Source organism: Molossus molossus, unplaced genomic scaffold (genome assembly GCF_014108415.1).
Source record: "Molossus molossus isolate mMolMol1 unplaced genomic scaffold, mMolMol1.p scaffold_m16_p_15, whole genome shotgun sequence".
NCBI classification, from domain to species: Eukaryota; Metazoa; Chordata; class Mammalia; order Chiroptera; family Molossidae; genus Molossus; species Molossus molossus.
In genome coordinates, this window is record NW_023425350.1 from 14,511,218 (window position 1) to 14,533,354 (window position 22,137).

Sequence of the window (22,137 nt, forward strand, 5' to 3'; positions counted from 1 at the left end):
CTTATTTAGAAAATAAAATCCTTACTGTAAACAAAGTTTCAGCCAGAAAGATGCCTCATCATAGTATTATTTTTAACAGCAAAACGTTAGAAACAATCTAAAGTCCTGTTCCACTGCCTTGCTACACTGTGATACATACACACACAGAGAACTATCTTACAAATACAAACTGTGCAAAAGAATATTTAATAACAGGAGAAGTTATATATATAACTTAAGTGTAAATAGATACTCTTGAACATTATATACATTATGATACTATAATCTGTATTTATAGAATAATAAATATACAGATCTTTGCATTAATTCTAGATGGAACAGTTATGGATGACTTTATTTACCTGCATTTTCTAGACTTGTACAGTAAACATGAATTACTTTTATAATTTGGCCTCTTGTTTCTTTATCCCCAATTAGTATTGATTTATTTTAGTGTCTCATTCACCCCACTGTTACTGTATAAATCCAACATTGCTCACTATGTTGGAATTAGATTATCATAGCAACCCTCTTGCCTCCATTACTCAGTTACCAGAGCTATCTTCCTAAAATTCTTGTCTGGTTGGTTTGTTCCTTGCTTAACCTTTCCAATTTAAGTAGCTAAATGTTAACTCCGCCCCCCCCCCCCCCCCCCCAAAAAAAACACATCAATAACAGAGAGTAAATTTTTAATGTTTTCCCTTGTTAAGATTTGGTCTGAAGACCTTCAGCTTACTGAAATTTAGCCAACTCCATATTTAATATAACTTTTTCTTCTAACCCTAACCAAGTAACTTTTTTTTTTTTTTATCCTCACCTGAGGACACTTTCCCATTTTTTGTTCAGGTAGAGTGGGAGGGAGAGAGAGGAACAGAGAGAGAGAGAGAAACATCGATGTGAAAGGGACACATCGAGTGGCTGCCACCCGCACGACCTACCAGGGCCGGGGACAAACTGCAACCGAGGTACGCGCCCTTAGCGGGAACCGAACCTGGGTCTCTCAGGACCGCAGGTTGACGCTCTAACCACTGAGCAAAACCGGCCAGGGCCTAACCAAGTAACTTTTGACAAGAACACAGTTATGCCAGATTTGGGCGTGGGGGAAGAGAGGGAGTGAGGGAGCAAGGGAACAAGTGAGAGAGAAAATATGAATTGAACTCTCAGGTATTTGCAAATCTTTGCTTTTTGCTCATCCCTTCTGTTCTACCTCTGCAACCTGTCACACTTTGCCCTTGCTGGGTGTTTGTTTCTGTTCAAGGGACAATTTATTGGTTTTCTTGAGTATTTAGCCAGTAAGAACAAATAACCAAATAAAGAAAATCTATCACTTTTAGTGCCAATTAGTATATCAGCAGATGCTATTAGGAGTATTTATTGAAGCATGTCATGCTAATAGTTCCAGAGTGTAATTATACTTGCAGATTTTTCATGCTTTCAGGGAGTTTGTTACATGTTCCAGATGGTTAAATAGGAAGGAATAGACATTTTGTACTGTCTTTTCAATTATGATTAAGAATTTGATGTTACTACTTATGTAACCATTATTGCTTTTGTTAGATTAAAACATGAGAGGAATTTAAGTAAAATATGTAGATTTTTTAAACATATCTTCTACTGTGGTCAACAATTAACAGGACCGTTTAGATTCTTTTCCTCTGGTAAATTGTTTAATTGCTCTAATATAAGCTTCATTAAAATGAGATAATTACATCTTAAGTAGTAATTCTTTTATGAATGTGGTCCCTAATTTATTCTTGGAAAGTATGCACTTGGATTTGTTTTAGATTTAAAATTACATGGTGAACCTTCTATTTTTTTTTTTTTCCTTTATTGATTTTTAGAGAGAGAGGAAGGGTGAGGGAAAGAGAGATAGAAACATTGATGAGCGAGAACATTGGTTGGCCGCCTCCTGCATGCCCCACACTGGGAATTTGGCCCACAACCTGACCGGGAATCAGACCACTACCTCTTGGTGCATGGGTCTACGCTCAACCACTGAGCCACACCAGCTGGGTACATGGTGAACCTTGAACCTTCTTGAAAAAATTTACATGAGATTGTAATAGAGTAATTTTCCAAACTGCTGAAGAAGGTTCTTTGACCTTTTTTCACAAATTAATATGACCTTAGATTCAAAATCAGTGGGACATACACTTCAAATTTTGCCAGTAGTAGTAGTGATGACTTTTCATTCATTTATTCATACGTATTCTCGTCTACCCTTAACTGACCATCCAGCTACTCTCATTTGAAAGTCAATTTACCAAGGATTAGGCATATAGCCTGTGAACTCAGAATAGAACAGTTAATGGATCATAAGAATGCAGACCCATAAACTTTGGCTTCATTATGACCTTATATAAACTAGTTTGCTAACTCTTCAGTTGACTTGAAGAAATATGTTTTTTAATAAGAAATGGAATATTCAGTAATTCAGTTTAATCACCTGTATATTTTAATAATGTAATTATTTGAGAAAGAGGACAAATTGGTCTTAATCTTTAGGCTACTGTTGTCTGCCCTTGAAGCTCTCTCTTCAGGACATCTTGCATACAAGGAAACAAACAAAAACACTTTTAAAATGTAGTGTCAAAGTTATATTTTTGGTGGTGAATAATGTAGTCTAGTCCTAAAGATTTTGTTGGGATGAAAGGAGTAGTTTGCATTCTATATTATCCAGCAAGAATTACTTCCTATAAATTGTCTTTAAATATCTTTGTTCATTCTCAGACTTTCCTGTTCCTCATAAAGTAGTCACATCTCTACCTCTTTTTGACTATTTCTCCCCCAAACACTCTGCCTTTTCAGCCTCTTTAAGCTCCTTAGTACTTCTTGCTCATATCCACTCTACAAATTCTTTACAGTTCTTTCAGGTAAAATTTTTATCCTTTCTGTGAAATTCTTTAAACTCTCTCCCAGCAAGATCGAAGTTAGCCTAAACTATGACTACTTAAAGTATGTCTTTGTGGAGACTCAGTTTATCTTGTTATGATAAACTAGTGTTAAATTCAGATTCCTATTTCCAAGTATATTGCCAATTTTATATAATTTGAATGTGCAACAAATGTCATGATCTAGTTATTCTTAATGATTAAATATTATGAGTCTATCTGGAAGTATGGAAAACAGCATGGGCAAATTTAATCTTTATTCTTGTGTGTGTTTATTTAAAGTTTTTATATATTCACTTGTCTCATAAATTTTTTTTTTATCCTCACCCAAGGACATTTTTCCATTTTTTTATTCAGACAGAGTGGGAGGGAGAGAGAGAGAGAGAGAAACATGACGTGAAAGGGACACATCTAGTGACTGCCACCTGCAGGACCCAACCAGGGCCGGGGACAAACTGCAACCGAAGTACATGCCCTTAGTGGGAACCGAACCCAGGTCTCTGTGGACCACAGGCTGACACTCTAACCACTGAGCCAAACTGGCCAGGGCTCATAAAATTTTTTTTGTACAAAAGGTGTTAAGATGGGATTGATTTTTAAAAGAATAATTCACACTAGGATTTCATTGAATGAAATGTTAGTTTTACATACAAAAAACAATATTTGCTTTATAAAATTTAGTATATGCAAGACCTTTCCAGGCACGTCTATAAGAGTTACATGTGTTGAAATTTAGACTAATTAGGGAAAATACCTCTCTGAATTAGTGGTAAGAGATGATAACAGGATATTTGAAAAGTAATTCTACTTTGGATTCATGAGACCATCTTTCATTTATTAACTAAGCTGGAATTTTTCCTTTTCCCTTTGCAGTATCCCAGTGTCTACCCTTTTACCCATGCCGTTTCCATCAAGGTTGAAAGAGTTGTTACTATGATTCCCTTCTTCTCGGAGGCATGGAGGGTTTACTTAATCCACTTGACCCTTTTCCTGTAATATGACATTTGAAACACTCTCATTGTCTTGAAATATTTAGAAAATTGTAATAATGGTACTCAGTCCTCATCTTTCCTAAGGTTTCCTTTGGAAACCTTATTAAGGTTTCCTTAATATATATCTTGTGTATTTAAATTCTCTTTTCTCTTTAAACACAGCATCCCAGTGTTTAATTGACTGGGCACCATATATAGATTCAGATTTTATTTTTATGTGTGTGTTCAGGTATCTTTTTGAGCATAGATCATGAATTTGCATTCCCCATTGGTCTAATTTGTTACTGATTTTTGTATTCCTGTATCCTGAGAGGCTATGTTAGGAATTAATACAAATCTTTGTCTCATTTTCCCAAATCAAATGTTTGACCTTACTGTGTTAGCTGTCAGGTTCTGTTCATAGCATGATACATGCATAGTAGTACTGGTGACACCTTTGGTCCTCATGTGTTTTGACCCGTGTGAGGAAAATGCTCAGCCACTCCTAGGAAGTCAGACTGATTCAACATAATTATCTGGCAAAATGGATGACAGATTAGGAGAAGGATAGGCATATAGCAGTTTGACTTTTTATTTTGGTTAATCCTCACTTGATGATATTTTTCCATTGATGTTTTTAGACAGAGTGGAAGGGAGGAGGAGAGAGAGAGAGAGAAACATTGATATGAGAGAGACACATCAATTGGTTGCCTCCCACACAACCCTGACCCCAGGGCCGGGGATTGAACCTGCAACCCAGGTTCAATTAACTCTTAACTAGAATCTAACTAATGCTCAGTCAGAGCACACATTGCTTATTTTTGTTCTTTGCCCATTTGAGGGAGTGATATTAACTTGGTCATTTATGGAGTTATGAGATTGTTTTCAGTGTTAGGAATTTTTCATTGTTTTATGGTCTAAATGATCACTTTATGGTTTCTGGTTTAAATGTATAACCAGCTTTATGCCCATGTCTTTCCTTGTAGATCGGATTTATTGAGGAATCATATATAAGATACTCAATAGATTTTTAAATTAAATTGAATGTAAAAGAACACTGGTACTACTCCAAGGAGAGAATGTGCTTGTGTGTGCGTGTATTCATGTGTGCATGAACATCTATGTGTGTATATATATGTTCATATGTGTATGTACTTGAGCACTGAAAAAAAGAGGGCTAAAGACTGAGCTGTAGATATGACTGCATGTACTAGACATTGGAATAACATTGGGAAGTAGCTGAGGACAACTGGTAGAGTACAGTTTCTTGAATGCATCTGAAAGCTCAAAGAGAATATTGACTTTAAAATTGGCAGAAAGTTAACCTCAAATTTTTTGAGTCAAATTCTATAAATTCACACAAGTGATAAGAGCTCAAAGGGTTGCCCGGCCAGTGTGGCTCAATGGTTGAGCATCAACCATGCACCAAGAGGTTGCCGGTTCAATTCCCAGTCAGGGCAGATGCCCAGGTTATGGAGGCATGTAGGAGGTGGCCAATCGATGTTCTCTCTCATCGATGTTTCTATCTCTCCCTTTCGCTTTCTCTCTCTCTCAAATTAATAAAGAATAAATATTTAGGGGGGAAAAAAGCTTAAAGTTTGAAAAGAGTTAGAGATGACAATTCAGAAAAGTGATATAGTAAGGGTCTGGGAGGCTTAAACTTCACAGCAGAGACTAAGTAATGTAGGATTTGCAAAATCTAGGTGTAGGTTGGTGAGAGAGCCCAGTTTATCTGGATTATCTATTAAACTTTCTTTCTTTTTCCATTTTTTGTCAGGTAATTTTGTACTTTTTTTTTCTTGCTTAATCCTCACTTGAGGATATTTTTCCATTGGTTTTTAGACAGAGTGGAAGGGAGAAGAGAAGGAGAGAGAGAGAGAGAGAGAGAAAGAGAAAGAGAAACATTGATGTGAGAGAGACAGATTGACTGGTTGCCTTCCACATGACCCGATGGGGGCCAGTGATCGAACCTCTAACCCAGGTACATGCCCTTGACCGGGAATCAAACCCATGATGCTTTGGTCCTCTGGCTGAGGTTCTAACCTCTGAGCCAAACCGGCCAGGGTGAATTTTTGTTCTTCAGTGTTCCTGGATGTCACCTTGTTTTCCTTTTCTAGGCTTGAATCTCTGTCTTTCTCTTTGAAAAGATCTTTGCTCTCTTCATTAAGACAAAGAAAGAGATTATCAAAATTTCTCAAAATATGGTATGTGGACTCCCAGGGGTCTGTATTAGTCTGCTTGAGTTACTATAACAGAATACCATAGACTTGATAGCTTAAACAATAGAAATTTATTTTCTCAGTGTTCTGGGCACTGGAAGTCAATATTAAGGTGCTGGCAGAGTTGGTTTCTTGTGAAACCCTTCTTGCTAGCTTGCAAAAGACCACGTTTTTGCTTTGTCTTCACATGGACATTTCTCTGTGAAAGCATACCATACCCCTGGTGTTTCTTATCTCATAAGGACACTAATCTTGTCGGATTAAGGCTCCATACGCTCTTATGATCTCATTTAGCTTTAATTTTATCCTTAAAGGCTCTATCTTCAAATAAAGTCAATTGGAAGTTAGGACATCAACATACAGATTTGTGGGGACACAATTCAATCCATAACAGGGTCCCCAAGACCTTTCCTTGGGGTCCACTATATCAGAATTGTTTCATTAATAATACTAAGATGTCCCAGTAATTTTTTTTTCCTTTATTGATTTCAGCGAGAGAGGAAGTGAGAGGGAGAGAGAGAAAGAAACATCGATGAGAGAGAACATCGATTGGCTGCCTTCTGCATGCCCCCCACTGGGGATCAGGCCCACAACCTGGGCATATGTCCTGACTGGGAATCGAACTGGCGACCTCTTTGTGCATAGGTTGATACTAAACCACTGAGCTACACCGGCCGGACTGTTCCAATAAATTTAATAAAAAAAGATGTTATTTGCCTTTTCTAATGTGTAAACATTTGTACTGAGAGTACAAAAGTAATGAAAGGAAAGCTGGTGACTTACCACAAATCAAGGTGGTGATGCCCAGCTCTTGAGTTTCTTGTCTTGAGTGTTACCTAGTTGCGATAAAGGAAAAAATGGGTTATTAAAGGGCTATTAAATAGTCTAAGAGTTTTTGTTTTAATTTATAATATAATAAATATTGATAACTTCTAAATTAAACCTCTTTGGGGGTCCTCAATGATTCTTAAAAGTGTTAAAGGGATCCTTAAACCAAAAAAAATAAAATAAAAAATTGAGAACTGTTGATTTAGGAGAAAGAAGGAGCCATAATACATTACTATTTTAGAAAAAATATTGTTACTAAGTAAATTTTCATTTCCAACTCTTGATTCATAAAGCAGATGGTTATTTTATAATCCAAGTAAATAAACCTTTATTTTAAGAAAATAAATTTCTTTATTTTTCCTTAATAAAAAAGAGTTACAAATATGTACATATTTAATTCCCAGTGGATTCATGCCCCTCTCTTACTCCTCCCCTATTGGTCCTTACTTCAGAGTAAAGGAAGCAGAAGCAGTTTCCTTAGCCTTAGCCCATTTAGTAGGGGTTTGTTGATGGATAGTAGGTTCATACTACTGCTAAATGAGGAAGCCAATATACACATAAAAAGTATACTTTACATCAAACAACAAGTGTTGGCAAGGGTGTGGAGAAATGAGACTCTAGTACACTGCTATTGGGAATGCAGACTGGTGCAACCACTATGGAAAACAATATGGTGTTACCTCAAAAAATTAGAAATTGAACTTCCATTTAACTCAGTGATCCCACTTCTAGGAATATACCCTAAGAAGCCTGAAACACCAATCAGAAAGAATATATGTACCCCCATGTTTGTAGCAGTATTATTTACAATAGCTAAGATCTAGAAACAGCCCAAATGTCCATCAGTAGACGAATGGATAAGAAAGCTGTGGTACATATACACAGTGGAGTACTATGCAGCTGTAAGAAAGAAAGATCTGTTACCCTTTGAGATGACATGGAGGGACCTGGAAAGTGTCATCCTAAGTGAAACAAGCCAAACAGAGAAAGACAGTATCATATGATCTCACTTATTTGTGGAATATAACGAACGTAACAGTCTGAGGAATGGGGTAGTCCCAGAGACGTGGAAGTGGGGTACAAACTGACAATCCCCAGAAGAGGGGGAAGGGGGGAGAGATTAACCACAGAACTTATATGCATGTATGAATGACCAATGGACATGGACAACAAAGCTGGGGAGAGAGTGGGGAGGGAGGGTGGGAATCAGTGGGGGGAAAAGGAGAAACATCTGTAACAAAAATAAATTTAAAAAAAGTATACTTTAGACGCTTTTGTATAAATTATTTTTCTTTTTTTTTTTTTTTATTCTCACCCGAGGACATTTTTCCATTTTTTGTTCAGGTAGAGTGGGAGGGAGAGAGAGGAACAGAGAGAGAGAGAGAGAAACATCGATGTGAAGGGATACATCGAGTGGCTGCCACCCGCACGACTGACCAGAGCCGGGGACAAACTGCAACCAAGGTACATGCCCTTAGCGGGAACCGAACCCGGGTTTCTCAGGACCGCAGGCTGGCGCTCTAACCGCTCAGCCAAACCGGCCAGGGCTATAAATTATTTTTCAAGGAGGTAAAAGTGACTTTTTAAAAAAAATATGTTTTGCCCTGGCCAGTTTGGCTCAGCGGTTAGAGCATCAGCCTGCGGTCCAGAGAGACCCGGGTTCGGTTCCCGCTAAGGACATGTACCTCTGTTGCAGTTTGTCCCCAGCCCTGGTTGGGTTGTGTGGGTGGCAGCCATTTGGTGTGTCTCTCTTACATTGATGTTTCTCTCGCTCTCCCCCCCCCCAACTCTAGCTGAACAAAAAATAGGAAAATGTCCTCGGGTGAGAATAAAAAAATAAAAATAAAAAATATGTTTTTATTGATTTTTCCAGAGAGAGAGGAAGGGAAAGAGAGACAGAAACATCAATGGAAGAGAGAACATCGATTGGCTGCCTCCTGCACACCCCCCACTGGGGATCGAGCCTGCAACCCCAAGCATGTGCCCCGACTGGGAATCGAACTGGGAACTCTCAGTCCATGGGACAGCGCTCAATCCACTAAGCCACACTGGCTGGACAAAAGTGACATTTTTTATAAGTGAATTTTGAGCTGGAACATGGGGTGGATGCATGAACTCACAGTGAGAAAAGGAGAAGGAGGAGGAGTGTGTATAAAGCAGGGGTTGGCAAACTCAACTCAAGCAATACAGTGCAAAAGCATCCGTAGATATTAAATAAACACATGAGCATGACTATATTCCAGCACAATTTTGTTTATGGACATTAAAATTGAATTTCCTATAGTCTTCTTGTGTCATGAAATGTTTTTTTTCTTTTGAACAGTTATTTTTTCTGTTTTGTCCAGGGTTAATAATTGTTATCTGTGGGTAAGTTAGTTCAATACAAGATAGTCTATCATTACTGGAACCAGAGCTCAACGAATTGCATTTTTAAGTATTATGAATATAAAATGTTAGTAAACATTTTCAGTAAAAAAATAATACATAGTGAGGAGTGTTACAGAAATCAAGGAAATAATTAAATGCAAACTGAAAACGTGAAGAAAATCAATTTATAAGTAGAAGGATAAACATATAAATGCAGGCAGAAAAAATTTAAAATACATGAATAGGTCTTTCAGAAGATTAAGGGTAGAATGTAATTAGGTATTACATAAGTAACAATCTTAAATAGGAATACGTGTTTAATCACCAGAAAGGACTTCAACTGTAGAATCAGATTTTTATCTGCTGTCTTTGGAAATATTTTTCCATTTGATCTTAGAAATTGTATTTTCTTTTCCTAGCATTCTGACCTTTATCATTTCTTAGATAGTAAAATGACAATCTAAACTCCCTCTGCTCTTACATATTTTTTCTTTTTCTTTGTTTTAGTTATTTGCATAATTATGCTTAAATGAGGCGAGAGTGAAGAGTCTAGAGCCATCTCTGGAGAACATCTTTACCCCATTCCTCTGGAAGCTATCCCCCAGAGCACGGACTTGACCCTATCTATTTTTAGGACTCATTATGAAAAAAGAAGTCTCCCAGGTAAGAATTGTGGCTCTGGTTTTGAAGAGCTTTCTCTTTACAAAAGTATGGAGAGGAAATGACTACCTGTTGACTCTTATTTTTATGGAAATAAATGATCTGAAAAGCTTCATGGTTATCATAAAACATGTGCTGACATTTCTAATTGGAGATGCTCAAAAAGCTTTAGATTGCATTTTATAAACTGCTTTAATGCACGTTGAAATTAATATGGACTTGCCCTGGCCGGTTTGGCTCAGCGGTTAGAGCGTCCACCTGTGGTCCGGAGAGACCCGGGTTCGGTTCCCGCTAAGGGCATGTACCTCGGTTGCAGTTTGTCCCCGGCCCTGGTTGGTCGTGCGGGTGGCAGCCACTCGATGTGTCCCTTTCACATCGATGTTTCTCTCTCTCTCTCTCTCTTCCTCTCTCTCCCTCCCACTCTGTCTGTACAAAAAATGGAAAAATGTCCTCGGATGAGGATTAAAAAAAAAAAAAAAGAAATTAATATGGACTTCAGTAAGGGAATATTAGTATCTTGACTTTATGAAAGACAAAGGAAGAAAAAGTAGAGTAATCTAGTGGTTGAACTTTAGCTTAGGTATCTTTTTTTTTTTTAACTCACTGTTTAGTGAGTGACTGTGAGAGTCTTATTTGCTTCACATCACAATGAAAATTTTTATCTTCTCTCTTTCCCCTTAACATTTATTAAAAATAGTTCAGCAGTTAGAGCGTTGGCCCATGGACCGAAGGGTCGCAGGTTCTATTCCTGGTCAAGGGCGCGTGCCTGGGTTGCAGTTTAGATCCTCGGCCCTGGTATGGGTTGTGCGGGAAGCAACCAATTGATATCTCTCTCTTACATCACTGTTTCTTTCTCTCTCTCTTTCTCTCTCTCTCTCTTCTCCCCTTCTCCCTCCCTTCCACTCTCTAAAAATCAAATGAAAAAATATCCTCAGGTGAGGATTAACAAAAAAAGAATCTAGTTTCTCTAAAAATAAACCTGTGACCTGTATAGGAATCAAACCAGAACCATTTTCTAACCAACCGAGCTAACTGACCTCTGACTTGTAAAAACAAACAAACAAAAATAAACTTTTTTTTTTTGGTAGAAAAGCAAGCAAGAATTTATTGACTGCAGCAAAAACACAGGACAGTGAAATAAGGAAGAGCATAGAAGAAGCAGCAGGAGAGCCTAGGCTGGGCTGCTTTGGCTCACTGGGAAGTCAGAGAAAAGGGGGCCTTGGAGACAGGTTCAGGGGGTTAGTCTAGGATGAACTGCTGCTGCCCATTGCCCCCCAACCCCCACCCCAGTCGCAAGTCTCCTGGGGTTCCCTTGGAGTTTAGGAGATACCTGCCTGTGGGGGAAGGAGAGGGGGAACAGAATGGCAAGGTGTGCTCCCTACAGGGAGGGTGCCAAAAAACCCCACACAATTTTAAACTGCCAAACCATTACAAGATCAGTAGACTAAACACCTCTATGCCATTGCCCAGTTGCACCAACTTTAAACAGTGCTACATATGCTTTATCTCTCTTATTTATTACTACTTCTGCTCCTCCACCACCATTATGATGATAATGATGGAAAAATCATCTGAGAGTAAGTTGTAGACATTTATGATCTTTCACTCCTAAATATTCATTATGTGTCTCCTACTTAACCATAGTATAATAACCACATTCAGGAAACTTAACATTTTTATTATTACATTCAGTATACAGTCTATATTAAAATTTTATCAGTTGTCTGATCCAGAATCAAACACTGCATAGTTTTCACATCTCTTTGATTCCTTTAACCTGGAATAGTTTATGAGTTTTTCTTTGTCCTCCATAATATTGACATTTTGGAAGAGTACAAGCTTGCTCTTTTGTACAATGGCACTCATTTTGAGCTTGTCTGTTTCCATCTATGTTCCTTTCTAAAGAGACTATGATAAGAGACTTTGGAGATTTGTGGATTTGTTACTAAGAACCTTATCTGGGGAACAAAGCTAATAAAATACCCCCTCCCCAGGGGAAAGTTTGTTAAAACGTAATAGAAGCTCAAAATATTAAAAGGTAGATCTCTAAAGATGAATTGGATTTTATTGAAAGGAATCGTGTGTGTGCGCAGTAAGTATACATACAATTTTAGAATCTAAGATTTATATATTTTTGGACAAAAACTAGGGTTTATAAAGGCAGACTTTTGATTTTGAAGGAATAACACATTTATATTTTAAGATGACTCATATCTTACAGAAAATAGTTTTATATTATATTTTGTGATATTCAGACCAACAATTGAAAAGATTCTCTGTTCATGTGCTTGAGAACCTTGTAAATACCACCTAGGATTTTTAGATGTGGTATAATTTGTCAGCTTTTCTGGAGAGATTCCTAATGAAGAAGGATTTTAGAGTTAAGTCAAAAGCAAAAATTGGAAATCTATAGTTAGCTTTTCTACTTATTAGCAGTTATGTGACTGTACGTTAGTTATATAACTTAAAGCATAGCCAGTTTCTGGAACCAAATTACCTAAGAATGATTTTTACCTCTGCCACTTATGGTATTGTGCAGATTAAGTAACTCCTCCATGCCTCAGATTTCTCATCTCTAAAATGGATTATAATGCTACTACCTACCTCATTATTTTATGAGTGAATGAATTAGTAAGGTTTATGAGTAAATAACATAAGTTAGATGCTTAGAACAGTGATTGGCACTCAGTAAATCCTATAAAAGTGTTAGTCATCATCATTGTCATCACCATCAGACCATAGTTTCTTTATTAGATAAAACTGTTGAACTTGCCCTGGCCAGTTTGGCTCAGCGGTTGGAGCGTCGGCCTGTGGTACAGAGAGACCCGGGTTCGGTTCCCGCTAAGGGCACGTACCTCGGTTGCAGTTTGTCCCCGGCCCTGGTTGGTCGTGCGGGTGGCAGCCACTTGATGTGTCCCTTCACATTGATGTTTCTCTCTCTCTCTCTCTTCCTCTCTCTCCCTCCTGCTCTATCTGAACAAAAAATGGAAAAATGTCCTTGGGTGAGGATAAAAAAAATAAAAAATAAAAAAATAAAAAATAAAAACTGTTGAACTTAATCAGTGTGTGTATGAAGTGGAGGTAATAATAAAATACACTTCATAGCGCAGTTGTGAGGAATAAATGAGTTAATATATATAAAACACATAACATATATTATTACATTGTCATGTCCTTTAATTAAATACATATTCATGAGCTTACATTTTTGTGTGTACCTTTTTATTATTTTGTTACTGCTGACTTTATACTGCAGAAATGAGAACCAGTAAGACAAGTATTTTGTATATTCTAAGTGGCTTACAGTCAAAAGGTTTGAGAAACACTGTACTAGATGATCTTGCTAGCAGGCCCTATTCTGAAATTTTATAACTCTTAGTCTCTGATTTAATTTATAAGCATTGTTTTCATGCTTATTATTCTGTTACAAACTCTAGAAAGTGAAATTTGAGTTTTTCTTGTTTAGAGTTAGTCTCTAGTTGGAAATTGCACTGAAAAAGTTAAGCCAGATGAATTTATATGATCATTGAGCAGATATTGATGCTCTTTAACCAGCTCTTCACCTGAAATGCTTGGAGAATTTTTTTTTTTCATTTTTCAATAGGTATCAGTAATGTTTTTGACAAGTATATTTGGAATCAAGTGATATGTCTTAAATTTCAAGCTGGGCTTTTAAAAATGCATAATCTTTATAAATTTGGGCAGTGAAGATTATATGTAGATTTGTATTATAATTTTATTTTATTTATTTATTTTCCAATCCTCACTTGAGGGTATTTTTCTATTTATCTTCAGATACAGTGGGAGGGATGGAGAGAGAGGGAGAAAGGGAGAGAGAGAGAGGAAAAACATTGATGTGTGAGAGACATTATCAACTGGCTGCCTCCCATATGACCTCAACCAGGGCTGGGGACAAACTGCAAAGTACGTGCCCTTGACTGGAATCGAACCTGAGACTCATTGGTTCGCGGGTTGATGATTCAGCCACTGAGCCAAACTGGCCAGGACATGTATTGTAATTTTATTCATGCCCTTTCCTCTTCAGTTGCGGGGAATGACCCTGAAATTAACTGGAGGTGTACCTGGCTTGATAATTTTCTAGTGCCCTCAAAATACAATTACAGTACATTGTATTGGCAAATCATTTTGACTTACGCAGCTCTATTACTTTGGTACTTTTGCTACCTTATAACATTAAAGATCAAATTTCAGTTTACTTATTTTTCTTTTATCAGTTTATATGTGTATATTTAACCATACTGTATTCTGAATTGAGTTTCTGAAATATTTGAGGGAAATTGAACAACTTCTGATCAGGGGCTGAATTATTTTACATATTGCAGTAATTTTATATAATAAGTATGACTATTTGGTTTTGGATAATCATCTGTGGATTATCTGTTTCTAATGTTGATCTTCATTCTCCCCAGCTTCTAGCTGTTTTTCTGCTCATTACTATCTGAATCTGTGAATAAGGGTGGAGTTGGTGGAAAGAGACAGATATTGAAGTTTTTATCACTTAATTTTGTCTCTATGAGTATCATTTTTTTTTTAAGGCTGTTACCTCTTTGCTAGACTATGTTCTGTGCACATGCAAGTAAATACCACATACTTATTTTGTTGTTTACACAGTTAAAGAGAGCTATAGTCAGGAAGACTGGTTTTAATTTTTTCTTTTTAATAAATTCCAGCATCTTTTTCACAAGTTTAAACAGTGTAGAATTGATTTTTTTTGGGGGGTACGTGCCCCTAGAGGGAACCAAACCCAGGACTCTCTGGTCTGCAGGCCGATGCTCCAACCGCTGAGCCAAACTGGCCAGGGCATGAATTGATTTTTTTAAGACATGTACAATGTATCTATAATCACCCAATGTTATTTTAAGATAGCTGTAATCATCTAATGAGTTTTATAGATTTACAAGGAAATGTTGAAGATATTTTTGCCAAATTCTCTTCAATAAGATAGCTACACAAATATGTATTTTATATGCTATTTTTTCACAATAACAAATTAATAGCAGTAGGAGTATTTTAGCAAGACAAATGCATATGTTTATTTTTATCTTTAAAAAGTTATATTTTAGCCCGGCTGGTATGGCTCAGTAATTGAGTGTCGACCCATGTACTAAGAGGTCACTGGTTCAGTTCCCAATCAGGGCACATGCCCAGGTTGTGGGCCCAGTCCCCAGTGGGGGGCATGCAGGAGGCGGCCAGTTGATGTTCTCTCTTATCAATGTTTCTATCACTCTCTCCCTCTCCCTTCCTCTCTCTCTAAAATCAATTTTAAAAAATAATTTTTTAAAGTTATATTTTAAATATCGTTAATGTGAGGAATTTAAAATATAACTTTAAAAAACTGATTTGATTCTCTTCTTCTTCCTATATATTTATTAATAGAAAACCAAAAATAAACTTTTACCAAACTTATTCTCTTTGTATTTAGAAAAAGTTGGTACAAAGAAAGAAAGCATTATTTCTTAATCTGTAGAATAAACTTTCAGTAGTAAACATAAATGTATTAAATAAATTATTTTAAACATTACATACTTTCAGAAGTTAAGTTATCCAGTACTTCATAATGTCTTTATTAGAATAACCAGTTTAAAAGACTTTGCACAGTCTCTGCCAGTTTGGCTCAGTTGTTAGAGCATTGCCTGAGAACCAAAGGGTTTTGGGTTGTTTCTTTCACCAAGTTAGGGAAATTTTCTGTCATTATTTTTTCAAATAGGTTTCCAATTTCTTGCTCTCTCTCTTCTCCTTCTGGCACCCCTATGATGCTAATGTTGGCCTGCTTGAAGTTGTCCCAGAGGCTTCTTACACTGTCCTCATTTTTTGGGTTATTTTTTTTTTTAGTTGTACTGATTGAATGTTTTTTGCTTCCTTATATTCCAATTTGATGGTTTGCTTCTTGGCTTCACTTACTCTACTATTGATTCCCCATAAATTATTCTTTATTTCAGTTAGTGTATCCTTCATTTCTCACTGATCCTTTTTTATATTGCTGATGTTCTCACTAAGTACCTTGGAGTTCTACTTAAGTTACTTGAAGGTCTCACTAAGTTCCTTGAACATCCTTATAACCAGTGTTTTGAACTCTGCATCTGATTGATTGCTTATCTCCATTTTGTTTAGTTCTTTTTCTGGAGTTTTGTTCTGTTCTTTCATTTGGGACATGTTTCTTTGTCTCCTCATTTTGGCTGCTTCCATGTGATTGTTTCTATGTATTAGGTAGAGTTGCTATGTCTCCTAAGCTTCGTAGGGTGGCCTATTGTTGTAGATGTCCTGTGGGATTCAATGGGACAGCCTCCCTGATCACCTCAGCTGGGCCTTCAAGGTGCACCCCTAGTGTGGACCGTATACCCTTCTGTTGTAATTGAGTCTTGGTTGCTACTGGCATGTCAATGGGGGAGATTTACTCAGGTTGATCAGTTGCAAGGACTGACTGTGCCCATTGACCACTGGCTTAACTCCCGTGAAGGATCAGTGGTGTAGAAGCCCACCACACAGAGCAAGACTTACTTCAGTACCCACTGAGTCCACTCAGAATGTGTCACTTATGGAGGTGGTTGGGTGGTGGTGCTTCGACATGGTCTGAAGCTGTCCACTGGATGTGCTTGCTCTGGGGCAAGGTCAGTCACTGCCTGTGTTCTACCTGGGGCCACCCAGCATAAGCTACAAAGTGATCTGCTGATGGCTGCTTCTTGTGCTGGGCTTGGAGGTGCCCAGGAAAAGCCAAGTTGTGAACCAAGGCTGGCTGCTTCTAGTGCCAGCTCTGGGGCCACTTAACTAGAGGTATAGGGCTTGCTGAGACCAGATGCTGCTTGTTTGAGAGATTTTAGGGAAATCTGAAGCAGGATCTAAGACAGGCCAATGCTATGGTGAGGCCAATGCTATGGCAAAGCCTCTGGAAACAGCTTGGGTGGGCCCGAAAGTTGGGTGGGACAGGGCCTCAGGGAATCACCAGGGTGGAGCAAACAGTGTGAGCCAGGTTGCTGGAGTCCCAGATATGGCTGCAGTCTGCTGCTCCAGGGAAGGGTTCACCAAAGGAACAGTGGCCTCTCACAGCAAGTCTGTCCAGGAGAAAGCTGCCTCTCCAGCTCCTGTCCCAGTGCTGAACAATTCAGTTCTTCCCTGCATGTCTCTGGTGCCTTTCAAGTTGCCTCCCCAATGCTGGAGCCCAGAAGGAGTGAGTTGGAGTAAGTCCGTGCACGGGCCCTTTAAGAGGGCCTTCCTGGGTCTCCAACAGCCTCATCCTCCCTCTGTCTCAGTTCCCACTGGTTTTACAGCCAGAAGTTATGGGGACTTCTCTTCCTGGCACTGGAACTTTGATCTGGGGGGCCTGGTTTGGGACGGAGACCCCTCACACTTCAAGGAGGACCTACCCAGCTGAAGAGCTGAAGTGTCCTCCTGATTTTTATCCACCACACATGGGAGTGGGACCAGACTGTCCGCGCCTCCGTCCCTCCTACCAGTCTCCATTTGGCTTCTTTAATTTTGTAGTTGTAGGACTTCCATTCAGCTCGATGTCAGGCAGTTCTGAAGGATGGTGGTTCTGTAGTTTAGTTGTAATGTTGATGTGGTTGTGGGAGGAGGGGAGATTTGGGTACCTAAGCCACCATCTTGACCAGATTCTGAGAAAATTTTTGTTTCCAGATGTTTAAGGAAATCCTTGTTCAGTCATTAGCTTGAAAATATCTGTGTGTGTGTGTATTAACAACAAAATAAGCTTGCAAAGAAACAAAAAACATGGAAAAATAGCAATTAATAGAAACTGTCTTTAAGGAAGCCTAGGCATTGTACTGATTAAACAAAGGAAAAAAGTTGGGAAAATATAAGTTGGTTTCTAGTTCCTAAAAACTTTTGTTTATCAAAAGACACTATAAAGAAAGTGAAAAGATAAACCACAGAATGGAAATAAATATTTGCAAATTATATATCTAATAGGGGTTTTGTACCCAAATATAAAGAATTCTTATGACTCAACAATAAAAAGACAAGTAACCCAATTTAAAAAATAGGCAAAGGGCCCGAATAAATATTTGTCCAAAAAAGACAAATGGCCAGTGTCGTTTGTCATTAGTGATTAGGGAACTGTAAAGAGACCATTTCACACCCACTACGATGGCTATAATGAAAATAAAATTGCAAAATGGAAATAACTTTTGGTGAGGATGTGGAGAAATTGGAATGCTTGTACATTGCTGGTGAGAATTTAAGATGGTACAACCATTATGGAAGATGATTTGAGAGATCCTCAAAAAGTTCAAGAGAGTTACAATATAACCCAGTAATTCTACTCCTAGGTATATATTTAAGAGAATTGAAAACATGTTCACACACACAAAAAATTGCATTTAAATGTTCACAGCAACATTATTAATAAATAGCCCCCAGAGGGAAAAATGTAAATGACCGTCACCTGATGAATAGGAAAAACAAAATGTGGTATATCCAAACAATGGAAATTTAACCATAAAAAGAGCAATAAAAATCCTGAAATCCCCATCCTTTCTTAACAGGAGAAAGATTCTAATCATCATTGAAATTAAAGATCAAAACTGAAAACTTTTCTTAGAGAACTTAGGTGTCTAAAGTCTCCAGTCTGAGAAACATTTCTCATCCATAGTCCAGCGTGTTATCCATTGCACCACTGGTCCATTGAGAAACATTTCTTTATATCAGTTACCCAGTGCAGGAGCTCTTTATCATTTTTCCTGTGATACTTTTTATACAACTGTCAACTTGGGGAGGTTTAGCTCTCAGAATATCCCTCTTGTCATATCTATGCTTCTCCGTGCTAATTGCCTGCTCATTTTAAAGTATATTATTAGAGTTGTTTATTAACTGTTACTTATTGTTCAAGTTATGCTGTTCTCAGCTAAATGTGGGAGATGAATAACAAATTTCTTATGTGGAAATGTATAACTCAACTGAAATACAAGGCACTGACCTATTTCTTCAGCCCTACCTATTTGGTTTAGTCTGGTCCATTTGAACAGAGATAGATGTGGTTTCTAGTTCCTAAAACTGCTCTCTAGAGATTGTTTGAGATTGGGTATAATTTAGCAAGTCTTTTTAAATCAATAGGGTACTTTTACTTAGAAACCTTACCTCTTTTAAAAAGGTGATATGCAAATTGGTTTCCTGAAACCAACATTTCTTAATGAACCTTATTTAAGTACCCTTACTGCCAAATATAAAACCATTCCACAAAAAGAACAGCTATAATAGTTTTCACTCATCAGAGGTTTTACATTCCACTGTCTGTTTATTGTTTTGTAAATAGAAAGCAGTTCATACCAGAATTATCAGCAAATTGTTGGTGACTCTCTCCAAGCTTCTTACTATTGGCTCTTATTTTGGTAGGCCAGCCTGTCTGGCTGTTCTTGAATTGTTATCTGAAGTCTCCTCAGTACCAGAATCTCAGATAAATTTAGCGAATGTCAATATCCAGCCAGTAGTCTGAGGGTAGCTCAGTATGGGGAATCTCTTTTTAAATCCAGATTTGTTTGTTGCTCAAAATTATCCAGTCTATGAGATTGTATTATGTATGTTTACAGTTGTATACCTATAACATGTCTTTTTGTCCAGTACTATCAAATATTGTAGGTTGTTTCTCCAAAATAGTAGATTTTTACCTTTTCAAAATTAGAAGAGATGTTCTGTAATTTCTAGACCAGGAAGGTTGGTTCTCCCCCCCATACCCCCTCATTAAAAACAGAGTAACAAGGATTTTAATTATAGAAGAAATTCCAGAGCGTTATGAAAGATTCCAGAAAAGATTTAATCATAAAAAAATTTTTTAAATATCCTTTAAAAGTTTTAAATTTTGTATTAGTGACATAACTTAATTACTTGTAATTCATTACCCATTTTAGCTTCTATATCTTTTAGACATAATGTTAGATATTGGATATACAGTAAAAAGATCTAGTGACTGGCTTTGAGTTCACAATCTAGAAGAGAAGAGAAACAAGAAAATTGTAATTTATAGCTCACTATAATAAGAAATACATGCCCAGGAGTATTTTGAGTGCCAGTAGAATTCTTAGATAGGTATAACCTCATGTCTTTGGAGGGAGAGAAGATGGATCGGTAAGGAAACATGAAGTGGCCTCTGAGCATAAAGTAGGAGTTAGCTAACTCTTTTTTTTTGGATTTTAATGAACTCTGAAGTCTTACCTTTCATTTTCTTCCCTGTTCATCATTGTCTTCTCTCTCTCTTTTTTTTTTATCCTCACCCGAGGACATTTTTGCATTTATCTTCAGATAGAGCGTGAGGGAGAGAGGGAGAAAGAGAGAGAGAGAAACATCAATGTGAGAGACACATCGAGACACATTGTGTGCCACCCACACAACCCCAACTGGGGACAAACTGCAACTGAGGTATGTGCCCTTAGCAGGAACCGAGCCTGAGACTCTCTGGTCTGCGGGCCGACGCTCTAACCGCTGAGCCAAATGGGTCAGGGCTGTCTTCTCTCTTTTGTCTACTTTTGTTGAAAAGTATAGAGATGATGCTTTTTCATTATTATAAATTTATTGCATAATTTCATTTTTATGTTAATAAATTTTAAAATATTTACATTTTATTTCTTTGTGAAAATAAAATTAAGTGGCTTCTTTGCTTTGTGATATTTGGTTCACTTCTTTCTATTTCTTTGGATCTTAATTGGAAAAGAAGGTAGCAGTCTTATTAATTATAGCAATATATTACTTAGCTGATTATTGTTTAGTGTTTGGGTTTCAGAATGGATGCTAATGAAACCATATTGGGTCTTTCGACATCTTTTTTGTTGTGGCCACGTCGGGCATATTTTTCTTTGCATTGAGATTGTCTACCTTAAATTGTAATTGTTTTCCTAAAATAGGTCCTTCCTCTCCCCCTCTACCAGAGGTTTAACAAATGGTTTTATATGATGACATTAATCCATAATGCAGCTCATCTCATTTATTTATTATTAATAGAAATCTGGAACTTAAAAGTTTATTATATTATATTTTATTTATTTTATTGGGATGTGCCTTTAGCGGGAACTGAACCTGGGACTCTTTGGTCCACCGGCCAACGCTCCAACTGCTGAGCCATACCGGCCAGGGCAAGTTCATCATATTTTATACATGTTGAGTTTGAGGTGACAGTGGGATATCCAAATGGAAATGTTCACTTAGCAGTTGGAAATTTAGATACCAAATTACTGAGATGAGAAAGATTGTATTTATCCTTTATAGAGGAAAATTAGATCTTGTCATCCCTCTGTTCTTAATCCTGCAGTGATTGCCTAATTCACTCAGAGTAAAGCTAGGTCCTTAAAATGGTTTTTAAGGCCTTACATGATATAGCCTACTATTATCTCTCTGATCTTAACCCCTACTCCCTCACACCTCTGTTCTAGCCACACTGATCTTTCATGTTTCTCAGAAAGCAGAGTTATGCTCCTGCCTTAGGCCTTACAGCTGCATTCCCTCTGCCAGGAGCCCTCTTCTTCCAGATACCATTTTCTCTTCCTCACTTCCTTCAAGTCTTTGCTTATATCTCACCTTCTCAGTGAGGCCTTTCCAAACTACCTGCTTGAAGTTGCTGCCCCTCCCCCTTCATACACCAAAGCCTCTATTGTTGCCTTATTTTTCTCCATAGCACTTATCTTCTAATATACTCTTTAATTTTATTTATTGTCTCTCTTCCTCCCAATAGAATTAAGTTCTATGAGGATAGTGATTTTTATAAATTTTATTTACAGCTGTATTCCCAGTACCTAGAACAGAGGCTGGCATGTAGTAGGAACTCGGTAAATATTTGTTGCTGCCCAGCCGATGTGGCTCAGTGGATTGAGCATCATTCCCATGTACTGAGAGGTCTTGGTTTGATTCCTAGTCAGGGCACATGCCCAGGTTGTGGGCCCAATCCCCAGTGGGGTGTCATGCAGGAGGCGGCCAATAAATGTTCTCTCTTATCGATGTTTCTATCTCTCCCTTCTTCTCTCTCTAAAATCAATAAAGAAAAAAAAATTTTAATCAATAAAAACATTGTGTGTGTGTATAAAAATATTTGTTGCTAAATTGAGCTACCCACATTGAGATAAATTTTAAGTTTTCTGACAAATGTTTACCTTTGCTGGGAACATGAGATATTACCAAGGATTTCATTTTTAAAGTCTTTCCTTTGGGTTGAAACTAAAATTAATATATATAATTTCTGTGTGTGTGTATTTGTGTGTGTAGGAT

The 22,137-nt window shown here is 37.5% G+C and overlaps 1 protein-coding gene across 1 annotated transcript in view; it reads left to right on the forward strand.

Moving 5' to 3' along the window:
• NCOA1 (nuclear receptor coactivator 1) overlaps positions 1 to 22,137 on the forward strand; it is a 238,721-nt gene that overhangs the window by 114,533 nt on the left and 102,051 nt on the right. Inside the window, exon 5 of the mRNA XM_036262485.1 lies at positions 9,763 to 9,918. The gene's annotated coding sequence lies outside the window, so the exon portion shown is untranslated. The remainder of the gene's footprint in view (positions 1 to 9,762; positions 9,919 to 22,137) is intronic.